Genomic DNA, 15,365 nt, shown 5'->3' with positions numbered 1-15,365 from the left:
TTAAGATCTTTTAAATTTTAGGTTAGAAAGTATTTCTTCCATTTAGTCCTTTTTAACATAGCTAGCATCTGGTTGTCAGGACGTCTGATTTTATGTTTTCCTTATTTTTTTGTCCTTTGGCTTACAGTGTATTTTCACATTGTAATGTTTCTTTTCCTTTCTCTACCCTCCCTACAGTCCTTGATTTTTTTTCTTTTTTCAATGTCAGAGTTGAAGCCTTGACTAGATAAGTGACCGGCCGCTAACCCACACCCCAGCCCCTAGGTTTCTGAGACAGGGTGTCCACGTGTAGCCCGAGGCCGGCCTTTAACTCACAATCTTCCTGTCTCCTCCTCTTTCCTAAGACTGGGATTCTAGGCATAGACCACCTGGCCCAATTAGGGACTTTAGTTTCTTGATAATCTTTAATGTTGTCTTTTTCTTTTTTTATTGGCATTTTAATTGTCAGCAAAGTGAGGTGCCAGAAGTTGACAGAGGAAGACAATACAACACATACAAGAGGAGACAGATCTTTTCTTATAGCTGGTCCTTTCCTAGAATTTTTAGCATAAAAGTCCCTAATAGCAGAGTTGTGAAGGGTTCATACTGTAAATGTTTCCTATGCCTTGAGCTAGGAGTTTTAGTGAAATTTATCCAGAAGATTCCAGAAACTCACAGACAAAAGTTTCCAGGAAAATAGTTTTTTTCTGTTTGTGCAAACATTTAGATCACATTTGACCCATTTCTTCTAACACAATGGATAGGCCCCCGGACATTGCAGATTGTAGATTTTATGACCATTTACGTATCTTACAAGTCTTTCTTGATACTCTCATGTATCAGATACATAGGTATATATTAGAGATGTGACGAGTGATGAGAGATGATGTTGACTCAGTGTTTGTTCAGGCTGTAATACCAGGGGCAACTAAAGGCAAACAAATGAATCTATCCCTACTGCTGTTACTGCTAACAAGTAAAAACTGGTTGCTACAGGCTATATGCTCTGCTAAGTACCTTAGAGAGATGATCTGACAGATGCTTTGAATCCTCATAGAAGGAAAGTAAATTCTGGTCTACAGGATCCCCAAAAAGCCTGCAGGAAGAGATGATTATGTGAAGTATGAGGTGCACAGGAATTCAAGAAAAGAGAGGTCAGAGGCCAGCAGAGTAGACCACATAGCAAGCTTGGGTCCACATAGGATGCATGTCACTGAAGTATTTAATGAGGCTCTGACTTGGGAGGAATGTGATGTATATGGCCAGAGAAGAAAGGCATAGAACCTCTTGGGTCTGTTAAGGAGGTTAGGTTTCACCCCCAAAGCACTGGGTAACCATGGAAGAACTTAAAGCAGGGAGGTGGGATACCCAGACTCGGGTGTAGAAGGCTGCTTCCTGCTGCAGCATGGAGAACCATCAAGAGTAATGTAGACCAGTGAGGTATTTCAGGGTGGAGGCAGCAGAAGTGAGAAAGGGTGGAGTAAGGAAGCAGATGTCCCAGCGGGTGAACTAACAAACCCTGACTCTAGCTGAGCCCTGGACATGGAGGAAGGAGACAGAGGTGAACACCCAGATTCCAGGACCACCACGGTGGTCCAAGCCAACTTCTGAAGCCAAGTCCATAGTATTATGGTCTCGATATTTTACCACATGCTCTTTATAATTAGGATGAAAAGCAGAATGGAAATGGCTTTCCATTCTGCAGGATCAAGATAATAGTCTCATGAGCTCATGTCCCAACACAAAGCTAAAATTTGACCTTTGCACTCACATTGCAAGGCTTTGAGTCTATATTCTCATGAAAAAACGGAGAAACTGGCCCAAGATCCATTTACTATTAAAAACAAGACCTTAGAGTTTAAGGAAGTTTTGTTGGTGAAGCAGTCAGGCATTTCAGACAGTTCAGCTTATGTGACAATACAGATTGCCCTCACAATACTTTCTTGGCTTCTCTTTCTCTAAAGCAGTGATTCTCAACCTTCCTAATGCTGATGCTCTTAAATTCAGTTCCTCATGTTGCGGCAACCTCCCCAGTCACACAATTGTTTTTATTGCTACTTTATAACTGTAGTTTTGCTACTATAATGAACCATAATGTAAATATCTGATATGCAACCCCCGTGAAAGGGTCATTTGAACCCCCAAGGGATCACGATCCATAGATTGAGAATCACTGGTCTAAAGCAAGTTACTTGTTCTAGAGACAACATACCTTGGTGAGACAGGGTGAATCGTAGTCGGTGGAAAGCAGGCACTAGATGCACACATGCATTAAAAAGAAGTCTCTTTTGTGTACATTTCAGGTTCTCCAGACTGAGCTTTTCTAGAGTCAGAACCATTGCCCTTTCCATGCTTGCTTTCCTTTCACTAGCTAAAGCAAGTGCGCACAACGCTAAGTCTCTCCGCAAGTGCGCACAACAAGTGCTCTCCACAAGGCCAGGGATGCCTGACTAGAACTGACAGCCACAGGGAGTGAAACTGAACCTTAGCAGAGCTCTTCTTGTGCTTAGAATGTGGCCAAGAGCTCTGTGGGCCTTAAAAGGAGGGTTGCTCTAGGGACTAAGGAGTTGGGGAAGGGTTTGCACTGTGAGCATGAGCATCTGAGCTTGGTTTCTTAGAATCCGTGTAAGAAATCCCGGTGTTGGCAGCATGTGTCTGTAATCCCAGCACTGGAGAGGCGGGGCCAAGAGGAGCCTTGGAGCTGACTGGCTAGCTAGGCTAATGGACTCAGTGAGCTTGGGGGTTCAGTGAGACCCTTTGTCCGAATAAACAGGGAAGAAGACACCCAGTGTTGACTTATGACTTCCAGAAACACAAATGTTGGGCACATGCACACATCTACACAAGCAAATGTTCTCTCTTTCTCTCCATATGTAACCACATTCATATGCCACATACACGTGCAGACATAAACACACATGCATTCATGCAACCAACCCCTTCTCCAAAGTAAGTTAACTCTACTGATCAGGGTTCCCAGGAAAGCTGGGTTTATAGCTGTCGTACTAGATTAGTTATTAATAACGTCCCCTTGCATTCTCAAAAGTGCTCCAGTCTAGACACAACAGTTAACCTTCCCAGCTCTACCCATACGTATTACACTCACCTGACCTGGGAAGATTTGCCAGTTACAATGCCACTGCCACTCACTCATTCAAGTAGGGAGAACGAGACTCCTAAAAGTTAATTAATTAAGGTTCATTGACAAACTGGTAAGGGATGCAGGTTCGAACCTGCTCACACCCCCTCGTCCTGCTGCGCTAGGACACCTGTGGGCTTCAGGATCACTCAACAAATGCTGTTCCTATCTTCTGTAAGACACACCGGGGTCACTAACCCTTTAGGTGTCAGTGGAGCTAACACTGACAGCTCTGGGATACTCAGACACCCCAAGTGTTGGCGCTCTTATAGGACTGCCATCTATATAACATAGACAGTGTCATTCTATGCACACCTATTAGGAACCTGTGTCACCCTGCTGTAGTGACCGGGAGAAAACTCTAGTCTTTGTAGAGAGGTCAGAAGGGAAATAGGCAGATAAGATAGTTGCATCCTCACAAAGATGCTCAGCCCCATAAGTACTTTTCTATAAGCTCTCCACTCAGAGTTACTGAGAACTGGTACCATAGGCTTTCATTCTTCATGGCATTCGCTTCTGCATTAGAAGGTCCTGTATAAAGACTGGGACAAAAGCCTTCAGCTTGCCTTTTAGGGGCCCCTCCCGGTCATGGTTTCCTGATCTGTCAGGGCTTCATGAATAGGAGTGCTTCCAGTGAATTTGAGCTAGCACAGACATGTAAATACAAGATGAGACAGGAGAAGTAATGGAGTGAGGGATAGCCCTGCCTCACAGATCCCTGGAACTGGGCAGCTGATGATCTGATTTAAAGTTAATTAGTTAGTACACCAGGTCTGTTTGGATGACTCTAATCAAAAGCAGAAAATCTCAATGGTTGGCTAGGACGAAGAGTGATTAGAACAGCATATCACCGTTGGTGGGAATGCAAAGTGGTCCAACAATAATGAAAACACCGCAGTGTTTCCTTATCATTCTTAAATGTGTACAGAATTGCTGGCAGATTCTGGAATTCCCAAAAGGAAGCAACAACAACATCTCCGACATGTTTACACATCTACTCAGACAGTTAACACTCGATTGTCAATCTGGCGGGATAAGCATCACCTAGGAGACAAATCTCTGGCATTTCTAGAGATGTTTAACTGAGGGGAGACACACTCTGGACATGTGCCGCGTCAGCCTATGGGCGGAGTCTCAGCATGAGCAGAAATGTGAAAGGGAGGAAGGCATCAGGCCCCGTCACTTTCTGCTTCTTGACTGTGGGTGCAACAGGACCAGTCACACCCCGTGCTCTGCTGCAGACCCGTTCCTGACATAATGAACTATACCTTCAAGCCATGAGCCAGAAAAAAATGCTTCCTTTTTAAAATTGCGTTTGAGAGATACTTGGTCATAGCAACAAGAAAGGGTTAATACACCTGCCTTTTTGCAACCCTATCTGCAAGAATCAAAGGTGGAAGCAACTGCTCCAACCCTCAGCCGACTCATAGGTAAGCAAATATGGCACAGACACACACTGAAATGTTCAATCTTAAAAAACAGGAAATGTTGAACATTTGCTGTAACATGGATGGAGAAGACTGAGTGAAAGAAGCTAAGTGAACACGGCCAGCCAATAAAAGACACATTCTTTTACGAGCATACTTATGTAAGGTGCCTCGACAAAGCTAGCAAGTGGAATTGTGGTTCCCAGGAGCTGCAAAGTGGGGAATGGAAAGGCAAGTGCTTTGTGTATGGTTTTGTAAGATGACAAGCGCTCCATGGGGCTTGTTGAGAGAGATCGCTCAGTGGTTAAGAAGCTTCCTCTGCAAGTGTGAGAACTTGGGTTCCTATACCCCAGGACCCACATAAAAAGCCAGAACAACTCCATGCTCCTATAACCCCAGCACTGGGGGCCGAGGGTGGAGCTAGGAAGACTCCCAGAACTCACTCAGCCTCATTCAAAGACTGAGCTTTTTGCTCTGTGAACGACCTTGCCTCAAGGGAGTAACATGGAGAATAATTGAGGAGAGCGCTTGATGTCTCACTCTGGCTTCTACATATATGAGAAAGGGTGCATGGATACACAGTCATGTGTGTATGCCACATGAAACACATCCCGTACACACACAAGAAAAGGGCTTAATGGATGGAAGTGATGGTCACACAATGCCACTGAATCTGACACTTAAAAGAGGTTAAGAGGGGGGCTGGCAAGATGGCTCGGTGGTTAGGAGCACTTGCTGCTCTTTCAGAGGCCCCTACTTCAGTCTCAGGTGATCCGACAACCACTCTGGCCTGCGTGTGGTTTATAGACAGGCATGCAAACAAAACACTCATACACATAAAATAAAATTAAACAAATATTTTTAAGAGATTAAGATGGTCAATCTTGTGTGCATTTTCCAATTGGTAGATGGCCTGACATGCAGTTTACAACAGGTCTTAGCTGTCAGTCAAACTTGGCTCAACCTCTTATAAGTTATAAAATAAAACCTGGCCACATGACTCAGCTCTCCTGATCCTCAGTTTCTTCTTCTGAAAAGGGAGAATAAGAATACCCAAATTATAAGAGAGTTTATGAAGATTAAAGAAGATAATTTATAATTAGCATTTAGATAATAAGTAATGGTAATCCTTTGCTGTTGTTTTTGTTTGTTTTGATAGGAGGTGTATTGTATCTCAGGATGGCCTTGAACTCACTTTGTAGCCAATGACAACTTTGAACTTTTGATCTCCTGCCTTCCACCTCTAGAGTGCTGGGATTACAGACATACAGAACCACGACTGGTTTATGTAGTGCTTAGGATGGAACCCAGGACTTCCTGCATGCCAGGTAGGAACAATACCAACTAAGCCTCATCCCCAGCTTAAACTTTGTTCCTTTTGTTCTGATTATGATTCAAAAGTTGTCACTTTTTAGCATTCTATTAGAGTCTTAATTAAATGACAACTTAACCCTGGAGCAGAAATCTATGATTCTGGACTCAGTTGAGATAGTTCTAACTTCTGAGACCTTGAACTTTCAATTCCCACCCCTAAGAATATGTTGAGATGACATAGTAGTTAGAATCTGACTATGTACAAATGTCTGACAGGTTAAGATGAAAGAAGGCTCTGACCTTGCCAAGAAACAGCTTTTAATTCACTTTTTCTGGCTTTACATCATGTGTTTCTGTAAATCTCTCACGACTTCTGTATTAACTACTGGAATAGATTTGAACAGGCTAGGCTGGCTGCAAGGATGCTTAGAAATGAGATGCTTGAAGTCTTAAGATAATGACTGGGGTGAAGAACAGTGGGCTTCTGTCGTAAATGGAATAGCCGTATCACACCTCCTCCCCACCAGGGTAAGGGTCATCATGGGACAGAAAGACTGCAGGATCCACAGGATGTGACAAATTGGGCAAAGCCAGTCTTTGAAACATAACAGAATTGCTACTCTAAAAACATCACAGCAACTCTGGCTGCCAGGGCAAGTCATTGCAGGACATCGCCGCAAGGAAGAGGTCACCAGCACCCTCCCCACCTAAGGAGTTATTGGCAGTTAATGGCCCCCAGGAGAATGAGAATCATTTTTCTTTAAAACTGTGGCCCTTAGAAGGCTATAAAAAATACAGATTGAACAGGTTATATTTAGGAATATATATGTTTATACATATATACGTGCAATAACAATTAATGAAAAAAAGAGACCATGAAGGAGAGTGGGGAGGGATATATGACAGGGTGGGGGGAAAGAGAGGGAGAGATATTTTAATCATATTATAATCTCAAAAACAAAACGAAAAGGAGCACATGAAGTTGAGGGGGTTCTGGGATTAGTCTGGGAGTTGCTGGGGAGGAGCGGAGGAGATTATGACCAGAATACATTGTAAGGATGTGAAATTCTCCAAGAACTAATAAAAACACTGTATTAGAAGGACTGGATGAACTTAACACGATCTTATGCATTAACCTTGCTACTTTTAATTACAAATTTAATTTGGGGTGTATGTGTGTGTGCGGACTTCCTATAGCTGTGTCATAGACAATTTTCACTGTATCATAAAGATACCACCTAAGGTCCGGAGTTGTGGTGTTCACTTGAAATCCCAACATTTTGGATGTAGAGGCAAGAGGATCAAGTGTTCCAGGTGAGCTTGAAGCCAACCTAGGCTACATAAGACCCTGTCTCAAACCAAAACCAAAACAATGTGTCATATTTAAACTGATTTAGAGGAAATTGTTTTTGAAACTTAAATATTTAGTCCTATAAAAAAGAAATCACCTAAAGCCAAATACAAATTTACTAGCAAGCTGTCACAGTTGGTTAATACTTGAGCAACATTCACGGGACAAACAGCATAATCAAAAACTCTAAATTATTAAATACTTAAAAAAAATAGGGGTTCTAATTAATCCTGCTTTCTACTTTAAAGAAAGGCAAACACACCATAATTAATGCTGCATCAGAAGGAGGTTTACTCCCAGGCCCTGAAATGATAGAGTAAGACCAGAAACCCGCATTCCTAAAAGAATATCCTGGGTTCTGACCCCAGGGACATCATTATGCAGAACTCTGGTCTTTTCCACAGATGAGAGAAGGGATTATGTCATACTAGAATGAGAAATCTTTATAGAAACGAGCAAAGGCCAAAGCTCTCTATTTCAGAGAGCTTCCAAGGCCTGCTGTGAATGAGAGGAGTAGAAAAAGAGTGTCGTGAAAGATCTTTGAGGTTCTGTAAAAGCTAGGTTTGAAACAGTGAACGACATCCCCGAAGCCCTTGGAAGAAAGGACAGAACAGTCATAGAGGCTGCACTGTGTGGCTGCACACACACACACAGTGTACACAGAGGCTGCACCGTGTGGCTGCACACACAGTGTACACAGGCTACACCGTGTTGCTGCACACACACACACAGTGTACACAGAGGCCACACTGTGTGGCTGCACACACAGTGTAAACAGAGGCTACACCGTGTGGCTGCACACACAGTGTACACAGGCTACACCGTGTGGCTGCACACACAGTGTACATAGAGGCTACACCATGTGGCTGCACATACAGTGTACACAGAGGTTGCACACACACAGTGTACACAGATACCGCACTGTGTGGCTGCATACACAGTGTACACAGAGGCTGCACTGTGTGGCCGTACACACAGCATACACAGAGGCTGCACACACACAGTGTACACAGATACCGCACTGTGTGGCTGCATACACAGTGTACACAGAGGCTGCACCGTGTGGCTGTACACACAGTGTACACAGAGGCTGCACCGTGTGGCTGTACACACAGTGTACACAGAGGCTGCACACACACAGTGTACACAGAGGCCCCGCTGTAGGAGGCAGTGCTGGTGGAAGAACAGGTGGTGGGAGTTTGCCCAGGATGCAGTGCCATCCTTAGCCTCCACAGCATAAGGCCATGGAAGAGTGAACCAAACATAACATCAGACAGTAGGGCTCTTCCCAAGAAGTTTCCATTTTAAAAGTGTAGATGACAATCTCGGAACTCGGAATTAAAAACTACTGATGCCAGTAAGGTCACCCTTGGGACAGGCAGTAAGAGTTGCTGCGGGGGGGGGGGGGGGGCGGGGAGGGGGAGACAAAGCAGCAGTGATAAAACCTAAAACAAAAACCTCTTCATTTAGATAGAATTGTTGAACTTGCAGGGACCTGTGCAGGTTTCAGATCTTCCTAGGCTACATCATCGAATATATGTTCATTCAATCAGCGAAAGAAACAGCCTAACGAGGTCTTTCTGTGGTAGACACCTGCATCAAACAATGGCACTGATCTCTGAGGGATTTTTAAACAGCTGTGCATAGACTTCAAAAGTAATTTGCAACCAAATTAGTAAATGTCACCCTTCTTCCCACAAGACACAGCATTTTTTTTTTTAAGAGAGGAAGCATCCGCTGTAGGCCTACCATTTTACACATTATCAAAGATAAGTTGGGGGTGTGTGTGTGTGAAGATGGTGATTCACAAGGTTGGGGTGTGCAGTGGGGTGAGGCCCTCAAGGCCCTAGGAATAGGACTTCTCTGGAAACCAGAGGAAAGAGGCAATGGTGGGCCTGGCTTCTTAGGGAGACAAAACAAAGGAAAGGAAAATGTGTGGAGCCAAGCAAGCTCTTGCTTTTTTGACACCCGAGTCCTGAGACTTTAAATTCTCTTTACCCAATGAAAGGGACAAATGGGTAGCAGATGAGAAGGCAAAAACCAGACTCCCTCAATCTCCTCTGGGGTTCATCACACAATTCCAGTCTCGGTTTGCCTTCTCCAAAGGCACCTGCAGCTTGAAGGACTGGGCACAAACGGCCCATTTTTCCACTGACAGCCTGAGAGCCCAGTCTTACTCTCTCCACCCTCCCATCTCCACACACACACAGTTGTGCCACCACTGAATAATCTTTTATTAGCACCACATCCAGCCCACACAGTGGCAGGACAGCCCAGAGAACAGGACAGCCCAGTGACGCTCCCCTTACACAACACACCAGAAGCACCAAGGTTCAGCCAGACATTAGACCTCTCTTCACCACCACAGCGAACCACTGAAATCACCCGTTGCACATCGATAATTCTGGCTCTTCAAACTCCAGGGGAACAAAGGGGTTACGTGCAACAATCTATGTTTTGTTAACAACAAAGCCCTCAAGGCTGGAAAACAACCTCTTTCTCAAAGTTATAGGAATGGCAATCCCAACTTTAAAAAAACAAACAAAAACTTTAAACCCACCCCTGACCCCTGGGCGGGGGGGAAACCCCAAAAACTAAAACAAAACTAATCTAGCGCGTCAACAAATTCTCAGAAAACGAGGTGTTCTCTTTGGATAGGTCACTAGCTCCAGAAAACACTTCTTACAAGAGTAAAGATTTTTCTTTTTTTTTTTTTTTTTTTCCCGGAGAACACATAAAGTTACTACTGTTTTCCTTTTCCTTGCCTGCCTTTCCTCAGGCGCTAAGTAAAAGCAGTATGAAGAAGGAAGTGCCCCTTCATCCCTGACCCCAGCCTCCACCTGGTCAAGGTCGCCAGTAAGCAAGAAACCATGGACGGGGGAGCCCCAAAGTTTGCTTTTTTCGATTTCGTTCTCACCCCTACTTATCCCGACAACCCTCTGCTCGTTCCTGGAACAGTTGCAAGGGATACCCTAGTGACCCTTCCGGACCCAGTCCATGGCACCTCCAGTCCGCTTTCTTCTCGGGGGTGACTTGGGGTCCCGGCTCCTACCTGGTGTCGCGGTCGCGGTCCCAGCGCAGCGCCGCCGCTGTTGCTCCGATGGCGGAGGATTGGCGCGGGCTTGGTGACCCGAGGGTGCTCCCGGCGGGCGACACCGGCCAGAGGGCGCTCGCCACGCCGGCTCAGGGACGCGCGCCTGGTTGCGTTCTGCCAGCGCTCTCTGCCTTTCTCCTGCTGGTTCTGTCCCCACCCTCCATCCTCACGCCTCACTGGCCACTTGTCGCTCAGCTGCGACTGGGACCTGGAGGCTGCGGGAGGCCTGGATGGTACAGACCCGGGCGGGGAGAGACGCGGCAGCCGCAGGCAGCACCTAGCAGCTCGGACGCTACAGCCTCAGCCACGGGAGTACCAGGAAGGGGGACGCGAGAGCAGTCTCTTCTCACTGAACTCAAAAACCGTAAATGAGCCGCCAGTGGGAAGGGCCAAGGTCGCTGATAGAAAAAAGTGTTTTTATTTAATCCTTTTTACATCACAAAGGATTGGCAAGCGTTGCTTTTTGTTTTGGTTTGCTTTTTAATTACCCACGGAGCATGTTTGGGCACAGTTTTGCCGTGCGATAGAGGCTTCCTGATTGTCATTACGACTCATTTGTGATTTTGATTTTCTGGACTGCTGTGAGCTTCACAGCTCTCCAGCAGCAATCGTGTCGTTACAATGTACTTTTCTTTTCAGGAGTTTTTTACACCATGTTGCTAATTTTCAAGATGATCATAAAGAGTATTGATAATAAGGGGTGGTGGATTTTCCCCACACTCAATAGAATATTTGTATTGCTGTGGTAGAGGAAGACCAGATTAGTATGAGAAATTAAATAATGATCCGTCCTTCTCCCCACCTTCTCTCTGTTCTTAATTAACAGGCTTCTGATTACTGACGCACAGAACACCATCTTTAAATGACCCTAAGGTACGACAGTTTCAACTTCTAATCTACAAATGAAACAGAGACCTGGAAGAGCTTAGTGACTTTATCAAGTGATACTCGGGGCTGTGTTAAGAAGCCACATATGGCGACTCTTTCCTCTAATAAATATGAACCCGTCATAGCCAATGGACCCTTTTAAAAGGATAAAAAAACGCTTGGTCGAAATTAGCCCGCTTTGCTATTTGTTGATACTCAAGCACTGAATTGTCCCTCAATTCAGTGCTTGACTCAAGTCAGGATCTTAAAATGCAGAGGCTGTGCTTCCAGCCCTGAGGTATAATGGCACAGTCTCATCAGGACATCATCAGAGTCTGGCACATAGTAGGCCTTCATTATATTTTGGCGGTCACATTTGGCAGGAAAGCGTGTTGTGCCTGGGAACAAGGTCACAGAGCGAGAAGAATGGCCCCCACGTCAGCCTGCCTCTGTGTCTGTGACCACTGAGGAGTCCCTCGTTCAAAGGCCGTTTGCCTGACTTCTCCAGCCGGCCTTCAGTGGAACCTGTTGAGTTGGGGAGAAATGGCAGAGCGGTCGCATAGCTGTGCCTAGAAGACAGAAAACATTCGATTCTCCATGACTATGTTTCTCACTGCACATTTTAGGAGACTAAATACGTGCAGGGCCTCCGGGAAGTTCTTATGCCCTCTTATTAATTTTGAAAACACTTAACTCTGCTAAGGGTTAGACTTGGAGCCTTGCTGATGCCAGGCAAGCACCTACCACTGCGCTACATCCCCAACCTCACACTATAATCAGAGATTAGCTGCTTTTAAAAGGCTACAAAGAGTGATGACATTGGCAACATAATAAATACGTATGATAGGTACTGTGGAGGGCAGATTTAGGTACATTGTTTATTTTTTCTTCATAATCTAAAGGAGTTTCGAACGTCACCACCATCATCTCCCCTTACCACATGAACATAATGTTGTTTTGAAATATTACATAGTATACTCAGAAGTACACAATTTAGAAGGATCAGAATCAGGAAACAAACCTTGAGAGATCTTTAGCATCCATCTTAAGCACGGCTAAATACTACCTCCATCCTGACAGCACTGATTTTAGTATTTGTCTTCCATATTTCCGGACACCTGGGTTTGGAAGACCTGTGATATTCTAATGTCCTATAACCGTAGAGTTCATCAACAGAAGTTCATGGCCCTGACTGCTGGATCTTCTGAGAGGGCATTCTCTCATATATTTCAGGAAAGGAATGATTTTGTTTTGGTCTTGAAAGTATTTTAAAAACAAGATCATGGAACTGTGTTTTTGGCCTACGTGGGGTGGGAACCTGCAGACTGACCTCTGTAAGCTGCAGGAAGGACCAACTCCCCTTCTCCCCAGGCTGCAGGGTTTTTTCTCGTCTCCCTCGATTGAGAACACATGACTGATGCTCAGAATTCTCCACACCTTTGTTTCCTGGAAGAGGAAATGGCATTTCCGGGAGAGGATGGTGTGTGGGTGGCTAGATTCTACCCATGGTGTTAAAAACACCCCGAACTTTCAGTGGCGTACTTCTTTTCCCCTTCAGTGTCTGCCCTAAAGTTTCCCAGAATTGCCGAGTACAGAATGAAGCCAGTTACTTCATTCTGGCAGGGAAAGATGCATTCTGACTCTGGACCCTGTGAGCTAAGGAATGAGCGATTCCGGACTTCTTCCTGGACCTGTTGCAACTTGGCAAAGAAGCCAGGCATCACTTTGCTTTTCTCTTGGACTTAGTTGACGACTGAGGCTCCATCTCTTACGGAAACCACCTCTTGCGCTTTCCGTGGGATTGGCCTTTCCTAAGGGACTCAGGATAGAGAGCACAAAAAACATGTCCTAGTTTGAGCCTCAGTTTGGAGAACAATGGTATTTCGGAGAAGTAGGATGTGGCAAACGCAGACAACTTGAGGACAGTGTCGCGAGACAAGAACATTTCTCCCTACAGAAAACCACTGTGTGGAGAACATCAATCCGGATGATTTTTTGAAGACTTTGGCACCCAGACATCCTCTTTTCAGAGCCTAGCAGAGACTGTTTGCAAAGCTGCCTACCTTAGTCTCCTGAAGGACTTAGAGGACGATGAACTACTTTAACCAAAGGCTCAAGTAACACGTAAATTTATTCAGAGTGTGTGAAAGTTATGGATAGGTAAAAGTGACAGAGGGATGAGTGAAATTGGGCATTTTTGTTGGGAGTAACTGAACTCCAGTTCCTGGGGTTTATTTGTTTGCTGAATTTTGTTTGGTTCTTTGAGCAGGGTGTAATGAGGCCCTGACTGGCCTCAGACTCATTACATAGCTGAGGAGGACCTTGAACCTCTGATCCTCCTGACTACAAATTCCCAAGTGCTGAGTCTACAAGCGTGCATCTCCAGTTGCTGGTGATGATGAGGCTGCTGTCAGCTTTGCAGACTGATTTGGAACAGTGAAAGATGAAGCCAATTCAATCTATGATAATAATAAAAAAGTGGCTATATTTTTTTAAAGTTTCATTATTTGGATATTTATTCATTCTACATGCTTAGTGATGTTAAAGGACTTTATAATCATGGGCAAGGTAAGGCATGTGGGTATTATTTCTTCATTTAAGAAGAAGACGGTGGTGATGAGGAACTGTTAGCTGATGCTGACCGTGCCTTTCTTACATGTGTCAGGGTATGGGGTCTTGTATAAAGCCCCTGACATGTGTAAAGTCCTCTTTATTTTATGGATAATATAGTGCATCCATGAAGTCTAAACAAATAATTTTCTAAATTCATATAACCAATAATTTATAAGATAGATCTGGTCTACTTGATCCTTAAACTCATGATAAACTTTCCATCATACCACAGAAATCAGATAAGTATTGAGATTACATCCTGGGTCAAATCAGTAAAAGAACCATGCTTCAATGAATTCATGTTCCAATGAATAGGACACTGTGAAAGCAAAAGAATTCACTTATACATAGATGGAATTATCGTGTATAATTCTCTCAGTTAATGAAGCCCTAAAGAAAGAAACAGTACCATTGTCAATAGGGCAGAATGTCTAGAGGGGGTTCCTTTTTCCCTCAACATCAGTTAGCATATTACAAAAGAGATTGAAACTGAACACCAGAAAGGGTTTTGTTTTGTTTTTAAATGGAGGAATTATAAAACCATGATCCTGGCATTTCATGTTAGTTGTAACATGAATGAGTTAGAGAGTCGGGATACTGATGTAGCCAACCACACTGGCCTTATTCTATGCTGTGGGTCAGTGGGAGATGCTCTGTTCCTGATCACAGCTTGGTCCCCATCCTCAAAATGTTCCAGTTTGTGCCCCAGTTGGCAAACCGCATAACTGGTTATTGTTTCAACTTGAATTCACACATACAATTATTTTATTTTCTTGCTTTTGTCCCCTGCCTGTCACTATACGTAGACTGCAGACAGAAGAAGGAATGTTCTTTGTCAACTGATGTTAATGTCATCCAAAGAGGAAAGGTGTTATCTCCATTCTACTTGTTACAAAAAAGAGTAAGCCAGCCAAGCATGATGGCACATGCTCTTCATCCCAGCACTTGGGAGGCAGAGGCAGGTGGATCTCTGTGAAACTGAGGTCAGACTGGTCTGTACAGTGCATTTCAGGGCAGCTGGGACTCTCAAAAGCATGGTGATGATAATTCGAAAGCCAATTCTGGATTTCCCAGCACACAAAACACACTGTGACAATAGAGGGAAAATGTGAAATGTGTAAGCAATCATACAGCAGCTCACATTTGTACATTTATGCAACCTTAAAAACAATGGAAAGCAGATGAACTGTCCTTTTATATCTCACAATAGCTCAGGCAGGTCTGATGCTTGAAGATCAAAGATATCTAAACCAGAAGAGAAGCTTATTTTTCTAGATAGAACTCAAATGCCACATATTAATGCACAAATTCCCCCTTTCACAGGATTGCTTTAAAGTCAGGGAAGGCGGGATATAAATATTGCACCAGAATTTCAGAAGGCTGATGGAGCAGCCAAAAATCTCGAAAGCTGTAGATCACAACTCTCCTAATGTTGCGACCCTTTTACACAGTTCCTCATGTTGTAGTGGCCACAACCATAAAATGATTTTCATTGCTACTTCATCACTGTAATCACACTACTGTTAGGAATCACAATAGACATAACTGTTTTCCGACGGTCTTAGGTGACCCCTGTGAAAG

General features: G+C 44.2%; 1 protein-coding gene and 1 long non-coding RNA gene across 2 annotated transcripts in view; one reads left to right on the top strand and one right to left on the bottom strand.

Moving 5' to 3' along the window:
• Prkcq (protein kinase C theta) overlaps positions 1 to 10,593 on the bottom strand; it is a 132,683-nt gene extending 122,090 nt beyond the window's left edge. Inside the window, exon 1 of the mRNA XM_048460831.3 lies at positions 10,263 to 10,593. The gene's annotated coding sequence lies outside the window, so the exon portion shown is untranslated. The remainder of the gene's footprint in view (positions 1 to 10,262) is intronic.
• LOC125417322 (uncharacterized) lies at positions 4,295 to 13,668 on the top strand. Its single transcript, XR_007237102.3, has 3 exons — positions 4,295 to 4,548; positions 5,705 to 5,873; positions 11,131 to 13,668. It is a non-coding gene; the product is annotated as an uncharacterized LOC125417322 (long non-coding RNA).
• The last annotated feature ends 1,697 nt before the right edge of the window (positions 13,669 to 15,365 follow it).

Source organism: Myodes glareolus, chromosome 14 (assembly GCF_982192425.1).
Source record: "Myodes glareolus chromosome 14, mMyoGla1.1, whole genome shotgun sequence".
Taxonomy (NCBI): domain Eukaryota; kingdom Metazoa; phylum Chordata; class Mammalia; order Rodentia; family Cricetidae; genus Myodes; species Myodes glareolus.
This window is presented reverse-complemented; position numbering and strand designations above follow the sequence as displayed.